This window comes from Artibeus jamaicensis, unplaced genomic scaffold (genome assembly GCF_021234435.1).
Source record: "Artibeus jamaicensis isolate MK-2021 breed Jamaican fruit bat unplaced genomic scaffold, CSHL_Jam_final contig_718, whole genome shotgun sequence".
Taxonomy (NCBI): domain Eukaryota; kingdom Metazoa; phylum Chordata; class Mammalia; order Chiroptera; family Phyllostomidae; genus Artibeus; species Artibeus jamaicensis.
Window position 1 is genome coordinate 4,915,127 of NW_026521936.1, and position 17,463 is coordinate 4,932,589.

Below are 17,463 nucleotides of genomic sequence, written 5' to 3' on the forward strand. Positions count from 1 at the left end.
GCAGCCCCCGACGCTCCCCGGTGGCCACTGGGGGCAGCGAGGCTCTCCTGGCTGCCCCTGGTGGTCTCTCGGTCTCCCTCAGGCCACAGAAGCAGACCCTCCGCCCCCACCCCCAGCCCCAAGCTACTGCGGCGATAATCTCATTATCGCTCTAAGAAAACCCATGTCTGGTAAGATGGGGCCGCTCCTTCGTGAGAAATGAGTCCTCCGTGTGGCCTCCAGAGTCATCCTGTTTCCCACGGAGATGGGAGGTGTTGCTAAGCAACCAGCCCTGGGAGAGACACAGCTGAGCTTTCCTTCCTTCCCTGGTCTCATTCTTCATTGTCCCACTGCACAGAGGGGCCAAGGAGCTGAAAGACGCTTCGAGACTGTGGCCAGATCCCCGAGACTGTGCAGCCCCATCCACCTTCTGCAATCTGGACGGCGTCTGCTTTTCTCGTTTATGGGGGTTTTTGAAACAACAAAACAGTGGACGTGGGAGCAGAGCAGGGAGTGGTCCTAAGGCCATTTCTGGTGCAGGGCAGGTGGCCCGTGGCCCGTGTCCTATCGCTGGTCTGGGTCTGCTGTAGGCACGGTCACAGCACAGAGACACAGGCCATGGCACGGCCAGCCCTCCAAAGTGCCGTTCTCTCTGGAAGTGCCGTTCTCTCTGGAAGTGCCATTCATGTTTGGGCTGAGCCCCTGCGGGCACACTTTGAAGTGCTTCTCGGGCCAGAGAATCTTGTCCAGGAACGCCAGAGATCTGGTTCGAATCCTGGCTTGTGCAGGAGACGAAGCCCAGAGGGGCTCCGTGACTTTCCTGAGGTCGCGTGGCTGCAAGGCTGTCCCCTGGCTCTGTGGTTACTGCTCCTCCGGCGGCGGCCCTGCCACGGGACACCCTGGCCTGACGTCTTCCCACCGCATGCTGCTCCCGATGCTTCGCAAACTGTCACAGACCAACCGGCTGCTCCGTTGTCCTCCCCTCTGGCTTCAGATGAAAGAGAGAGAGCGTTCTCAGAGAGAATGGATATGATCAAGGGAGACCAGAGGCGAGAGGGTCAAGGAGAGAGCCGAGGGCTCGGGGGTGTGACAGAGGAAGCGAGTGTACCTTTGATCTGGAGGCAGACAGGACGTCTGTGCCCCGTGCATCACCGGCCCCCCACACTTGCTAGAGGTGGCAGGACAAGGTTGCAGTCACCGGACTATCGAGTGACGTGGAGCTGGGGTGAGCTTTAGAAACCATCCGGACCCTCGTTTGTTCTGCTCCTCTGTACCGGGGACCTGGTGCTGGGGGTTCCTGGAAGGCAGGGAGGCCCATGAGGATGGGGCAGCGGCAAGAAAACGGGGGTGTCTGGCTGGACCCGTTGGAACGGAAGGTTTCGGAGCAGGGCGTTGGCACAGTGGAAGTTTAAGCTTGTGCCTCAGGCGACATTTTTATTACTGTGTGTTACATATTTACGAGAGCGGGTTAGGAGACAGAGTTGGACACTGTTTCAAAGGTAATGAGCATCGCCTGTAATTTTGCCAGCCGGAAATAACCAGCATTCGGTGTGTGCGCTTACGGTTCGGGTGGTGGGAGCCGTGAGAGAATACTAAGGGGGTCGGGGGGGCATTTACAGCCTGAACCCCAAACTCATTTCCAGGGGACTCCATAAACGTTCTCATGTAGCATTTCGGTGTCTCCTGAGAATCTCATCACACACGTGTGCTTTAGTCTGGCTTCACATATGGCAAGTTTGGGCAACAAGTAGACACGAGGTGACAGGTGTGAAAGCCACGGTGACTGAGAAGGGAGTGAGAAAGGCCAGCCGTGCAGACGTGGGGAGGGGTGGGAAGAAGCCAGTGGAGGGTGGCTGGAGGCCTTCAGCCCCGTTAACCGGACCAGCAACTCCACCCACAAGGCGTCGGCTCTGTGACTAGGTGATGAGTTCCCAGTAGGAGCCGGTAAAAGATAAATAAGCAGAAATGTTCTTTAAGTCTCAAAACTGGGCATGAGGCTCCGCGGGAGGTCAGAGCCACTTGGAGGATCGTGGAAGGTGAGGATTGTTCTCGAAAGGGAAGAGAGAGGGCAGGGTCCTGAGGGGTCCGAGGAGGCCGGGGAAGCACGGGAGGAAAGGACTCTGCACTTTGTAGTGGCAGGTGAGGAACGCACGGAAGAGCAATCGCCCCTCGGTGGCCATCTCCGCACGGCCCCCGGCCCAGGGACAGGTCTCCCGCAGGCAAGTCGTCTGGCCGTTCCAATCACACCTGGGCTGTGGGTCTTTCCAGCCACACCATCACAGCACCCAATACCCTCTTCCTGACCCTGCTTCGGACGGCAAGGGGGGAGTTCCTCCCGGAGGACCGTTTGTATGTGGGCAGCTCTCTGCCTTGCACACAGTGCATTTGCAGACAAGGAACCCGCCTGCTCTGTGTGTCCGAGGGGTCAGGCCCTGCACACAGGGGGTCCAATGCCACAGGCCCTGGCAAGACCCCCGGGAGGCCCCTCTCACCAAGGCAGCCTGGACCAACCCTGGAAATGGTCCGATGAGCCCCCACACACCCTTTGGGGGGCCCCCTGTCCCCTCCCAGGGTCGTTAGGGTACGGACAGGACCTGATTAGCTCACCTGCTGGCTCCGTCCGGGCAGGAGACCCGGGGGGGGGGGGGGCTCCATGACCCAGACTGTCTGAGTTTATTTATGCTCATTTCCACGAATCCCGCCTCTTGTGAGCCAAGAGCCCTCTGTGTCTCTCCCATGAAATACTAGAGAGACTGTAAAATTGGAGAAAATTGCTTCCTTTGAATGTAAGAAAATATCAGCTGACTGGTTGATGCTGGGAAAGTATATGTTGTAGATTAAATTGGCGGTAGGGCTCAGAGCTCAGAGCCACTTGACTTCCGTGTCTGCTTTGTCCTCTCCCCTTTCGTGGCCCCGACGCCCCAGATGGGTCTCTGCGTGGGGCGGGTGGGGCGGGTGGAGGGGCCCTGGTGTGTGAAGCGGTGAGGTGTTTCCTCTGCAGGCCGCGTTTCGTCCGGTCGGAACCACTGGGTGTTGGGGGGGGAGAGAAGGAGAAAGTCCCCTGGGGAGCACTTCTGCAGCCCACGGCCGCTGGCCACCGGTGACTGCAGGGAAATGCCCGAAAGGACAGGTTTGGAAGAGGAAAAACATTCCCCGATGGCCCGGTGGGTCCTTGGGCGCCACAGTAGGCATCATGGGAAGTCACGGCACTGAGGACACACCTGGGACAGTCACCAGGCCTTACTGGAGCTCTCAGGAAGGGGATGGGTAAAATTATGTCACATGTCAGTGTGAACCGCTGATTTGTGCCCCCCGCCCTCAGTGCGGGTTTTCAGGACCCCCTGTTCTCAGGAGCAGGGAAGCCCCGGGGTCTGTCTGGAACCAGGAATCCGTCCGTGTCTCGGGCTGCTGCCCGCCCCGCCCCCCACGGCACCCGGAGGCCGAGGCGGCTTCCTCACCGCCTGCCGGCTCTGCTCCACCTCCGTCTCTGAGCACTGTCCACCTTCCCGGCGTCTGAGCGCAAATGTCACCCGGCTCAGGTTCCCCCAAAGTTTTCGGTCGGAGTTCCCCACAGGGGACGTTGGAAAGCCAGCCGGCCACCGTGCAAGTGGCTGGGAAAGCCTTACCTGCAGTGACAGAGCCACAGAACTACCTCGGTTACTTCGCTTGAACCTGTGCTAAAACCCAGGCAGGTCAGAGGTTTTCATTCTCACCTTAGAAACGAGGAAACTCTGACTCCAGGGAATCAGTCACATTGCCGAGGGTCCCAGGATGGCTGTAGATACAGGGGCGTCCAACCTTGTGGTGTCTCTGGGTCACCCTGGAAGAAGAAGAGTTGTCTTGGGCCACACATTTGATACATTGTGACATGTGATCACACGCAAGAAAACTCGTCATGTTTTAAGTAAATTTACGATTTTGTGTTGGGACACATTCACAGCCTTCCTGGGCCACACGCTGCCACAGGTCCAGGTTGGACACCACATTCCCAGGGCCCCTCCTCAGCCCCACCGTGCCCACCCAGTTTCCCCCAATCCTCACCTCCCTCCCGCCTCCCTGCTGCCCGGACCTCAGCCTTCCCGGGCATGTCCCCGGGCCGGTCAGCTTCCTGGCGGGCCAGCACCTGTTCTTCTCTGTTTCTGCACATTTTCCCTCTCTTTTCCTTCTCTTTTTCTTCTCTTTTTCCACATTTCCCTGCATCAGTAACTGGGGCATAGTTTTCATGGCCCATCCCCCCCCAATTCTCCCCATGGGCTTCCCCAGCGGAGTCAGGGCCCCCCTGCCCAGGCTGCGGTGGAAACTCTGCCACACACATCAGGGTGCCGGGTGGAGCCTCAGCTGCAAGTCCCAGCCTCGGGGACGCCTCTCGGGGCAGAGATGGTGGCCTGCCACGGGCTCCCCCCCTCCACTGGACACCAGGCACCGCCCCCAGCCCCCTAACTGGTTGCAGGATGTGGGACTTGTTTAGTGAAAGATCCGGGGCATCCAGTGGCTACGGGCTCAGCGGGGCCAGCGGTTCCCCGGGAAAGGGGGTGTGTCCTGCATCTTTCCATCACTGTCCCTCTCTGGCAAGCACCCCTCTGCTTCCCTGGGAAGTGGGACGTCTGTTCTCAGACCCGAGGCAGAGCCAGACCGGGAGGGAGACCCCGTCTACCTGTCTGTGTGCATCACAGGGACAAGGGCTCATGCATCCCCCTTTGGGTCTAGACAGTGTATGTGTGTGTGTGTGTGTGTGTGTGTGTGTGTGCTCGCGCACGCGTGCGCCAAGAAACGTCCACGCCTGTGAGAAGTTTCATGCGTTTATTTGAGCCAAACTGACACTTGCTGGGAAGCCAACCCTGAATGGATTGAGCAAATAAATGCTCCGGAAAATGGCAGCTTTGCATCTTATTTTACCCACCACAGTCAAAAGAGGTGGTTCTGTGAAACCCACTGGTGGTAGATTAGGGAAGCGGGAAAAAGCCAAACGGGGAGACCTCTGGGGTTGGGTCACAGTGAAATGAGAGACACACGCTTCCTTACACAGGCGAGCACAGGGCACAGGCTAGTTAACAGTGACCTCCACAACAGTAACAATGAGGGGATTGGTGCTCTCTCTCTGGTGCGGAAAAAGGAAATTTCCCTGACATCCCGGAAGTGTGTTTATTCTTATAGACGCAGACGGACAGCAGACAGGCTTGGTCAAGGTGAAGATCGACTTTTGCCCGGGAAGATTCTAGCCGTGACCCGCTTCTAGGTAGAGAGTCTCCCTTCCAGACTGTGCCCTGTGGCTCCTTTCAGTCTCTGAGTGTGTAAGGCTGCCACGCGTCCCCTCTGAGCCGGTCACTTTTGCAAACGGCCCCTTTCCATCCCCGAGTGCAGATACCGTGTTTTCTTGACGTGGGATCTCAAGTGAGATCTATGTGTCATTTTTCTTCCTCCGCAAGGTTGGCATTTTCCGGGATGTTGTGGGGTTGTTCTGGGCCTCCGAGGCTTTTCGGGAATTTTCTGGAGGGCCCGCCCCAACACTCGGCCCCTCTGTCTTCCCACCCAGCAGGGCAGACAGCGAGACGTGCCCTGAGGCAGGACTCGAACCTGCGGCGGGTGTGGCTTCAAGGCTCCATCCAAGTGTGGGCAGGGGACGGCCCGCCACAGCTGCGGGATCTCCCAGGACACTGTTGCCCAGCAGCCCCCCGACCAGCACTCACAGCCTTGCTTTATTTTACCTTCCTCCGAATTAAGGGACAATCCGCAGGTCCCCACCCCGAGGGTGGGCCATCTCTGAGCGCTCTTCTTGCTAGAATGTTCTCTTCAGTGCCGTCCGGGAAGTCCCGGGCCGTAGGCTCTGCCCCGCAGAGGAACCCTGACACCAGTCATGGTTTCCATTCAGTTCTCCCGCCGAGTCCGTAACCACATCGGCCTCAGAAAGCCTAATTAATCATCATTGACACCTTTTCAAACACTGATCGCCTTTGTAATTAATGAAAAATGAGTCTCTTGGTCTCCCGTAACTGAGTCTAATCCCTGACCACCCGCAGTCGGTGCCCAGAGTGTATCTGATTTTGTGTCCAGGCACCCGATCCGATCTCTGTCTTGCCCTCAATAGACAGATGGATTCTCAGGGCCGTACGGTCACCCAGGTGGCCCTTTCTTTCCTTCACGGACCTGAGCGAGGGTCTGGCTGTCATGAGGTCGCCATGAACATTAACTCACCGAAGGAGTAACTTAGCAACGGGCACCCTGAGTGTTCACAGACCAGGACTGAGGGTCTCACGTTTCTGGCCAATAGAAGGGCACCTTGAGCTGGTGTAACTCTTGGCAGTTTGCAAACGTGTGCAAACATTTACAGTGATAATATGTATCTGATAATATGTATCCGGACATGTGCAAACACCTAGATGATAATAAGTATCCAATTTCCTTGTCCTGTGGGCATAGGGAGAATCTCACAGTCAGTGAGGGTAGCTCCCGTACTGTATTTGCTCACTTAGTTCTTACCTGCCAGGTATGTTTCCATGCAGAACGTGCCTGAGGCCAGACTGTGCTCCCCGATCTCAGACTCACCCCGTTTCCCTACGCCATCCACCCTGTGCACCAACATGACCCTGTCATAATGGTGTCCTCTCATTCCCTCCCAGCGTGGGGGGCGGGGAAGTCGGCCAAACCTCAGACCTTAAACAGGAGCACAATGCATCCTGCAATTGCTAGTGTTATCGACAAGGGTACCTAGGATCAGGGAGGGTGACTCGCTGGCCCTGGGCCCCACAGCCAGCACGGTTGTGCCATGGAAAGTTTATGCTAAGTCCCAGGGCACCAATTCAGTCATCATGAGGTCCAGTCCTTTGTGCAGCGAGGGTCTGGGAGTGTGTGTGGTGACAAATGACACCCCTGGGCAGTGGCTTTCCCCCGTCGCAGGGGCAGCCAGCCCGGCACATCTGGTGTGGCCAGTCCAGTGGCCACTGTCCTCACCCCCTTGTTGCTGGTCTCTGGGGGGTCTGGCATCCTGAGGGTCCCAGCAGAAGCCCAGGCCTTGAGGAACAGGTGGGTGGGCAGCCCCCCACCCAAGGGGACGGTGAGCTGAGGCCCGTCACCGGGGGCTGTTCACTTGATTTGTCTGTTGGCCTTCCCTTTCCGTCAGCTTCTCTGCCCCATCTCCGACACCCCGGGCACAAACCCTCCCTCACACAGCTGAGCTCTGCCCACAGAAGTGCCCACGAGATGCTCAGAGAAGCCTGAGAGGAGCGCAGTCGCTGGATGAGCATCTGGGAAACGTGGGGGAGTTTGTTTCTTGTCTCAGTCCGACCCTTGGCCAGTAGGTTCATCCTAAACCCACGCCGGCCGCGTGGGGGGTGGTAAGCTCTGAGTCAGGAGTCCGCTGGACCGCATTTACACTGATCCACCCGTGCGCTGTCTGGGTCCCTCGCCTCTGGTGGCAGTTCACAGAGTGGCAGTGGAGACCAGGAACGCAACGTAGAAGTCATGTATGAGGACTGTCCAGAAAAAGTCCAGCTATTGTTCATATAACCAGAATGGTTTACCCGACTTCAACGTCACCTGGCAGCCAAGGAGGGTGCACTGGAATGTGCAGGTGTGAGCAACGACAAGGTCACTGTCCTGGTCAGTTCACACTGCAGACGCTGCTGAGTGAGCGTGTGCACTGCGTGGCCGTCACACTCAAAGTGACTGAGCGAGTAGAGCAATGAATCTGCATCCAGTTTTACATTAAGCTTGAACATTCCTCCATGGAAACTATTTGGATGCTTCAGAAGTCACAGCTCTGGGCAGCTGGTGATTGGCAGCTTCATCACAACAATGCACCTGCTCATGCATCACGTCACATGCAGAGTTTTTGGTGAAACCTCAAATCACCCAGGTGACTCAGCCCCCCTACAGCCCAGATTTGGCACCTGCGACTCCTGGCTTTTCCCCAAACTAGAATCGCCTTGGAAAGGGAAGAGATTTCAGACCATTGATGAGATTCAGGAAAATACGACAGGGCAGCTGATGGTGATTGGGAGAACTGCATGAGGTGCCAAGGTGCCTGCTTTGAAGGGGACTGAGGCGTCATTGTCCTGTGTACAATGTGTATTGTATCTAGTATCTTCTCCAATAAATGTCTCTTTCTCATAGTGCATGGCTGGGTACCTTCTGGACAGACCTCCTACTAATCTGCTGTCATGTTTAAGTCACCTCAGACATGAGACCCACCTTGGGCCGCACTGCGCAGTCCACCTGTTAGTACGCAGGTGCCCCGGAGACACAGGTGCACCACGGTCATCCCAGGACAGCGCCCCCTTTTGACTGAAATCAGAGGGGTCACGGGACCACCACACGGCGCCAACCTTTCCTGGGGTGTTTTCTTTTCCGACTTCTTTCTCGGTGACACCTCACATTCGAATAGGTGTTCGCTGGACACAGAGTGCCCGGGCTCACAGTTTCTCCTTAAGCCAAATTGGTGGGTTGTTTCCACGGATGTCGGGCAAAGATCCCCCAGGTACATAAGGGTAGACAAACACACCCAGTTGCAAAGAGCGTTAGAGGCTGTTCATTGAGCCGCAGGCCAGAACACAAGGGCCACCAGAACGGTCCCTGCAGCTCTCAGAAGCTTCCAGAAGCCCCTCTCCCAGATGGGAACAGGCCTGGAAGAAGTCACTAAAGAGCCTAAGATTCAGGTGTTGGCAGCCAAATAGAGGTTTTTCGTCCCACTGGCTCCTCTCCAGTAAACCCGGGTTCCCCTCTATCTCCCTCTGGGCATCTTTGCCCTCAGAGCCTCCCAGATGGCCAGGAAGGACCTTAGCCACCATCCTCTTTCGAGTGGGCTCTGGGGGGGGTTGAGAGTCACACCTCCACCTTCTCTCGTCCACCGGACACGCAGACTCAATGGACAGGGGCTGAATTGGACTACGGAGCGAGGCCCATCTGTAATTTTTGTTTGGAAGCTCAGATGTTTAACTAGCACCATTGATACGATTCTGTGATGTGTCTATCGCAGGTACCGTGGAAATGTCCTAGGCAGAAGCGGGGGATGGTCATCTGGGCTCCCACAGAGAATTTGGGAAGCTCCCTCTCTCTGTTTGCTCGTGACCGTAGCAAATCTCTTAGAAAAGTATCTTTCCAGAACGTTCCTTCTGGGGTCTTGACTCTTTAAGAGATCTGTTTTCAGCCTCAGCAGCTCAAGGGTTCCCCCGGAGCCCCAAATAATACCGCGTCTCTGTGGGCCGAACCCCACAGAACGGCATCCTGGGAGCATCGCCAGGTGCTGGAGCTTCGATTTGCAGGGTGATTTGGGGTCACAAGGAGACAGAGGTGCCGTCGGTACCGTGCAGAAGGAGAGGCGTCGTGCACACGGCCACCTAGAAAGCGCCTGAGTCTTTTCACCTGCTTGGTTAGCCCCCCGCACAGCACCGCGCCCAGGGAGGATTCCTGACGTACTTGCACGGGTTCCAGAAAGGCCTGGGGGAAAGCCAGTACAAATGTCAGGGGGTGACAGAGTGTCCCAACGACAGCGACCAAAGGGACATCACAGGAGAGACGAGACCAGGTGCACAGCGAACGTTGATTTCACAGGAATTGCTGGTGTCCCGAGGGGCTGCCTGCTTCTGGCCTCTGCTGCGGCTCCCTCCCCGGCCCTCATTCCGGTTCTCGTCTTCCCCGCCCACCTGTCCCCTCTCAGCTCACACATCACACAGCAACGAAATGTGCCTGAACTCATGGGACACTCACAGCAGTCCCATGACTGGTCCTTGGTGACCGGCGGTACCCCCTTTTACAAACAAGGAAACTGAGGCTCGGAGAGGCAGCGTGTCTCTCCAGTCACGGGGCTGGTATCGTAGCTGAGGAGATGCGGCTCCAGGGTTGTCCCTCTGACACCCACCAAGGGGACCCTACACCCCACCGCCAGGTGGCGGTCCTCAGAGCAGGAAGAACATCATCTCACTTTCCCCTTTCCTTCCCATCGGAGGAGACTTCGTGCGGCAGGTGGGCTGCAAAACCCCACCGAGGGGTTGAGAGTCATTTCCGACTAGCCCAGAAATAAGCCGTGGCCCAGAAATGGCCTTCCCCCCTCCCTGCCCCCGCCGCTGAAATCCACCACATTCTCCCCGCTATTGCTTCCTCTGAGCCCCAGGCCCCCCCGATTTGCACATGAACCTGAGATTCCTCCAGGAGAGGGCGCACTTCTTAGTCGCTGGGGTTGTCAGCAATCAGCCTGGAGCTCCATGCAGAGTCCAACAGGGGACCTTTCAGGAACCGCCTTCCAGCCGAGGACAGTGCCCCCCAGACCAACGCAGGACCGGAGCCGAGGGGCAGCCAGACCTTCTGGGGGGCTCAAGCTGCAGTAACATTTTCAACCCCCAGGATGACTTTGGGTCAAGCATGACTTGAGGGAACAAAGTTAGAGCTTGGGCAGGGGTCCTTTCACTAGAACACAAAGTGAAGACACGAAGCACACTGTCAGTTTGTCCTGCAGTATCAGCTGTAAGCACAGACCTGCGCCCTCTCCAGGGTCCGCCAGGGACCGGGGGCCTTGTTAGTGAACAGAAAAGGAACGCCCGCTGGAGCCGAGTGTGAACCCGCCTGGATTGAACAGTGATTCCCAATCGGTGATTTACAGGCAATGTCTTCAGTTTTCCGAAGGAGGATCTGATCGGGTTTGGATGTTGCGGGTACACAGGTCTTCATTTTTAATGATATCCCCGTGATGTGTGTTTAAGACGTTTTTCTCTCTGGGATAAACATTGGAAAGTATAATTTATTGCAGGAAAAATACTAATGTAAGTGGACCTCTTAAAGCCTCTGAACAGAATCCCTTTTCTGAGAATCAGAGCCCACAAGTGTCCTGTCTGGAAGGATTGAATTAATTTTCAAAAAGCAGCACGCAGATGTTACGAACATTAAAGCTCTGAGAACCCATTTAACATAATTAATTTGACCCCCAGGCGGGGTTGGGGGGCCTGGAGACTGGGGGTTTCCACCATAGGAGAGCGTTTCCAGGTGCCCTGTGTTTACCCCGTAATCTCCAGCGCTGTGACTGGGGGGCCCCCTCAGCACCGAGAATGGCAGGCACAGGGGGCAGACCCCCGGGAGAGGTGTGTTCTCGTAGACTCCCGGCAGCAAAGGGGTCTGTGACTCCATTATGAGCTTCGGGAGGGGGGCTAATTTACGAAAACCAGGAAGGGTCCATGTAGACCCAATTCATTGCTACCCAGTAGCAGCCTGAGCCAACAGGATGGGCTAATACATACTCTTCCATTAACTCCAAGTGCGTGCTGGAAAAGGAGGCCTCTCTGATACCACATCAGAATCGGGAAATGCAGCCCTGGCAGGGCTTCTCAGTGGTGTGCAGCGGCATCTTTGCACTGGAAGGCGGCAGGTTCAGTACCCGGTCAGGACACGTACCGAGGTTGCAGGTTCGATCCCCAGTCCAGACGTGTGTGAGAGACAATCGATCCATGTTTCTTTCCCATTGATGTTTCTCTCCTCTTCCTTCTCCTTCTCCCTCTCAAATCAATAATAAAACATCCTACAGTGAGGATTAAGAAAATTGGAGAAATGTACACGTAGCCCCCAATGTTCTTTATATATCCAGCGCCAGTTTCTCCACCACAATTAAAGCTAAAGAATGTCGGGTACCTTTTCATGGCTGAGCCTGTTTCCCAGTGAAAGAACAGCAACCGAAGGTGCGTTCTCGGTCTTCAGGGACGCAGCGGGCTTGCTAGGTCAGCCACCCCGCCCTCAGCCTTGTGCCCAGGGCCTGCCAGGGGCGGGCCCCCCATCCCCCATCCCCCACCCCGGTGAGGTTGACCTTGGCATCGGTCCAAACGGTCTTTCTCCAAGCGCCCAGCCTGGGACAGCCGAGAAGAACCTTTGTGATCCTGTAGTTAAACTCCTCCTTTGGTGCATTCAGCTGCTAAGACGCCAGGGTGACCTGTCTGGTAGGAGCCTCCTTTGCCCCCTTCTGAGACCAGGGCCATGCTGAGGGGGTAGGGGGCTCCGTGGCAAAAACAGGAGTGGGTGCCGGCTGTCTGAGACTGTCCCCACCCATAGAGAGGCGCCCGCAGCGGAGTGCCGAGTAAAAGAAACAGAAAGAGCATAAAATATGCCCATCGTTCGAGTACAATAGTTGTTCCTATTTAGTTTTAAAAGCCCCAGTAGAGTTTAGAGGAGTGTGTGAAACAGCGCCCCCCAGTGCCTGAGGAGACACATGGCCATCGCCCTGACGGCTGTTTTCAGTCCGGCGGAGTTAGAGGGGGGATTGTAAGGCCCACGATAAATACATTTATGCCCCAGCCGCTGCCGCGGGCACTCTGTGAGCATAGCAAACAAGCCTGCAGACAGATTCGATGTGGCTGGCTAACTGGGTGTGTGATTTCTTCATCACTGACCTATTCGTGTGCGTAGGAACGTAACACCTTCCCTTGAATGTAAATTTGGCTGCCTCTCATTTATAATAACCTGAGCAAGGTGGTGTGGGATCATCTGAGCAAGAAACGTGCGTCCTGCCAGAGACCAGAGCCTCGAGAATTCTTTTTTTTTTTCCTTTTAATGCAGTGAGGTGTGATGTGGAAGAGATATGAGTCCAGGAATAGATGCGTCGCAGGATCAACACACGGGACCTAATTTTAATGAAAAATGACTCGAGCCTCATCCGTCTCCTTCCCGTCCGACAGATCGTTACAGCCCAGAACCTCCGCACCATGTTTCCAAAAGTGAAAATTAAATACTGCCTCTAAAAATAGCCTTCCCGAGCGAAGAATGTCTGAGTTCATCTCTAAAAATTTAGGCAGCGTCAGGTGCAAAAGGCAAAACAGGAAGTGGGAACTACGCAATATTGATTTTTTTCTTTTTTGCTGGGGAACACTGTTAAAATGAGATGAGCCTTTACCACGTGCCGTTTGCGGGTTCCAAGCCTCTACCGTGCGTGGCCTGGGGTGTGGGGCCTGTGTCTCAGGGGCCGAGTGAAGTCGACATATTGATAAAGGCTTTGTAATTTGGGACGCAGGGACCACACGTGTTTGGTGAACTGAATTGAGAGAAACGGTTGCATTTTGTCATCGCAGAATGAGAAGCAGGGGACCGGCCAGGAATGTGGAAGTGTCTTTGTTGTTGCTGTTGAGAGAGGAAGTGGGAGGGTGGGGAGAAACATGGATGGGTTGCCTCCCATATGTGCCCCCACCAGGGTTTGAACCTGCAACCTAGTGATGCACCCTGACGGGGAATCGAACCTGCAAACTTTTGGTGCATGGGGCGATGCTCCGATCTCCTGAGCCATGCAGCCAGGGCAGGGACGTGGTTTTTCCCCTCTACGTTCTGGATTGTGGCATCTGAAAGGTCTCAACATCAGAGTCTTACGAGACTGGCAGCTCACATGTCCCCACATCCCAGGAGGGCGGTACCTGCGTCATCATGAACACATCAACCGGCCAATGCTGAGACGTCCTGATGAAGCCACGCCCTCTTGTAATTCACATTTTCTCTGCGCCGAAGTCCTTTCTGGCTTCCGGACCTCATCCCTGTGCACACAGTGGCCAGGTCTCCTTGCTGCTCTTGCAGCGACCGTTCCTCAGACCTTCCAGGTTTTGATGACCTTGGTAGGGGTCAGCGTCGGGAGTAACCGGCCAGGTCTCTTGCGGCATGTTCTCACGTTGCACTTTTCCCGATTCATCATTAGGCTGCGGTTACAGGGTATGGAGAAGGAGGCCACGGGAGGGAAGCGCCCTTCCTGTCAGGTCGTGAAAGGGACACACTGTCCCCACAAGCATCCAGGCTGTTGGTTGGTGGTGTCCTGCACGCTAACGAGTTTCCCTTTTCCCCATCGTTCCACCCTGTACATTTTTGGAGGAAGGCACTGCCACAGGCCCGCCCCCGAGGAATATCTTGGTCTACCTGCCCAAGAGCAGACGATAAATTATTTAGAATTCGTCTGCACGGGAGACATGTCTGTTCTCCGCCGCTTCTGTATTTGTATCAATAGAGACCCACAGATGTTTATTTTCTACTGTGTTATAAATCAGTGGTACTTTTTTTTCCCCCTCAAACGTGTCTGTGCCGAGAGGCATGTTCTGTCGTAGCGGGGAGCGTCTTTTTCTCGCCCTGTCTCCCTTCCCCTCCCTTTTTTCTTTCCTTTCTTCCTCCCTCTCTCCCTTCCTCCCTTCCTTCCTTTCTTCCTGAAACGACTCTAAGATACCCTGGGCTGAGCTTATATGTTCCCTGCCCCAGCCCTGGAATCAGCCGTTTCTCTGAGGGGCCCTGGTTCTTCCCAGTTGCTGTTAGAAAGCACATCTGCACTCACCCGTCCCCGCAGGTGACCTAACGAGGAAGTCTGTGGGTGTGTGCACGTGTCTCAACCTCTGCCTCCATCTGCACAGTGAGCGAAGTGCGTTCATGATGACGTTTCTACACAGGACACTGTAGCTGCCGCATGCCATATACACACGTTTACAGGGTCTGTCCAGAAGGTGTCTGGTCACGTACTAGGAAAAAGGGAGACATTTACTGAAGGAAATGCAAGATACAGGACACACTGCACATGGGACAATGAGGCCTGGTCCCTTTCCAAACAGACATGTTGGGACCTCACACAGTTCTCCCCGTCATATGATGGCTACCCCATCATATTTTCCTGAATCTTATCAATGGTCTGAAATCTTCTCCCCTTCAAAGGTGACTTTAGTTTTGTGAAAAGCCAGGGGTCTCGGGACACCACATCTGGGCTGTAAGGGGCTGTCACCTGGGCAATTTGATGTTTCTCTAAAAAACTGCAGGAGACATGATGCATGAGCGGGTGTATTGTTGTGATGAAGCTGCCCATCGCCAGCTGCCCAGAGCTGCAGCTTTCTGAGTCATCCAAATAGAGGAACATTCAAGCTTAACATAAAATCTGACGCAGATTCGTTGCTCTACTCACTCAGTCATTTTGAATATGACAACCACACAGCACACATGCTCACTCAACGGCGTCTATCACCCCCACTGACTAGTACAGTGAAGTCGTCATTGTTCACACATGCGCACTCCAGTCCACGCTCCTTGGCTTCCAGGTCACATCGATGTTGCACAAATCATTCTCCTTATAGTAACAATGCAGGACTTTTTCTGGAGATATAGATATGACATTATTCATAACAGTCAAACAACCCCGGGGTTCATCAACAGAAAATGGATAAACAAAGTATGGCACACACACACAAATTGGAATGTTCCTGAACTCTTAGAAAGGATCGGCATTCTGACCTGTCCTGCAGCTTGGATGCACCCTGAGAAGATTACACTAAGTAACGGAAGCCAGGCACAAAAGGGCAACTGTTTCATTACACTGACTGAGTTTCTACCGAACCAACCTTGTAGTTTGGGGATAAGTTCCCCTTCGTTGTGGTCTATAATTCTCTCTAACTTACTGGATTTGGTTTGCTGGCATTTCGTTGAGGATTTTTGCATCTGTATTGATAAGAGATATTTGTCTGTACTTTTCTTGTGATGTCTTTGGTTTTTTTTTTTCTTTTGTATCAGTGTAGTACTGGCCTCACAGAATGCGCTGCAAAGGGTCCCCTTCTCTTCTATTTTCGCCATTATTTCCCCAGATATAATCTCTGCTCTTTTCTCTCAAATTCTCCTCCGAGGCCAGCATGAGGCCGGTCTCCAAAATTCATTTTCCTTCGTTCCTTTTTCTCTCTGCTCCTCAGACTGGATGGTCTCTGTTACCCTCGAGTTCACAACTTCTTCCTCCTGCCCGACCAGATATTAATGTCACACCCTCCAGTGGCTTCTTCATTGCAAGTGATCGCTCTTTCATCCCCCGAATTTCTACTTGGCTCATGTTAAATCCTGTCTGGTTCTTTGTTGATACTTTCTACCCAGTGATACATAGTTCTCATTTGTTTTAGTTCTTCAGACGTGGTGCTTCTTTGGTTCTTTGAGCACAGTTATAATAGCTCATTTATTCGTTCTTTTTTATGGAATTGATCAGGATGACACTGGTTAATGATATTATATGCATTTCAGGGGTGCAGTTCTACGATACATCACCTGTATATTGTACTGTGTATTCACCACCCCAAGTCACATCTCCATCTGTCCCCATTTATTCCGCTGTCCCCTCTCCCACCTCCTGTGTCTGTGAGGTTTTGTGTTTGTTTGTTTGGGTTTTTCTTTTTTTTGCTTAATCCTTTCATACTTTCCACTTAGTCCTCCCACCCCCTCGGACAGCTGTCAGTCTGTTCTCTATATTTAGGAGTCTGTTTCAACTCTGTTACTTCACTTTGTTCATCAGAGTCCACAGAAAAGTGAAATCTTAACAGTATTTGTCTTTTCTCTGACTGGCTTATTTCACTTACATAATAGTTCATTTAAAGAGTTGCTTTTCTAATATGTCTAAGGTCTGACTATCGGCAGGAATAGTTTTTATTAACTGCTGGGTTTGTGTGTGTGTGTGTGTGTTTTGTTGCTGTTTACATGCAACAATGTAAACATTGCAAACAATGAACAATGTAAATAATATCCATGGCTTCCTGGACTAACGTAACAAAATCTGCGTTCTCTTCCTGGGCAGACCCTAAAATCTCTGCAGCATTAGCTTAGCGCTTGGATATTGGTTAGACAGCGATTTCCTTCTATTCCTTGAAGCAGCTTGTCTCTCACCAGCTAGCTCCGCATGAGCCACATGGCGCAGCGTCCGCACTCAGCAGGCAGGGTGCAAGCCTGCCAGGTCTTCCTTTGCTGCCTGCACAGAGTCTCAAGGTCAGCCCGGTGGAGACAAGGGCATTCCCACAGTCTCCCAGGCTGCAGGCAGTGGGCACATGCATGCAGCCTGCTAAGAGTCCCAGAGACCCGCTTGAGGTTTTCAAAGCCCTCAGGGGCCTCTCGTTCCCTGGCTTTCCCTTTGAAGTGTTTGGTCAACTCTCCCTTGACAGTGAGGAGACTGTTATCATCCCCTCCAGCAGCTGCTATTGAAAACAATTGTCACCGATTGTTTCAGACAAATGCCCCAGGGAAAAGGCTTTTGTAAGGAGCAAGCTCTGAGCTGGGGAATAAAGACAAACGCCCCGGAGTGCAGGCTGCAAGCAGATAAAAAGGCAGTCCCCTAGAAATGGGGCTTTCGGAGACGCTGAAGCTGTCCCTTCCCTTCCGGTAGCTTCTCCCCCGATGAATTTAATGACTACCTGGATTGCAAAGCCCCTGGTTTTCAAAGCTGCCTCGCAGCGGGGCCCAGGGAGACGGAAATATGACGGGTCAGAAGGCCACACGGTTCCCTGTCCTGACCAAGATTCTGCCTTTTTAAAGAACATAACTGTCCCCTCAGATGGTTGGAAGTCATTGGCTAATTGCCGGAGTCTGAACGAAGCTCATTTTGACAATGTGTGCAGCTTCCTGGCTTTCATAAATGAGCAGGGGTTTTTGGAGGTCCTTGGTCTACCGCCCGGCGAGTGGCTTTTCCTCCTTCTGTCGGATTTTGTGTGTGGTCCTTGCGTTGGTGGCCAGGACCACCTGCTTCTCCGCTCCAGCTCCGAC

At 54.0% G+C, this 17,463-nt stretch overlaps 1 protein-coding gene across 4 annotated transcripts in view; it reads left to right on the forward strand.

The window, feature by feature from the left end:
* DPP6 (dipeptidyl peptidase like 6) overlaps positions 1-17,463 on the forward strand; it is a 532,157-nt gene that overhangs the window by 367,217 nt on the left and 147,477 nt on the right. The window lies entirely within an intron of this gene.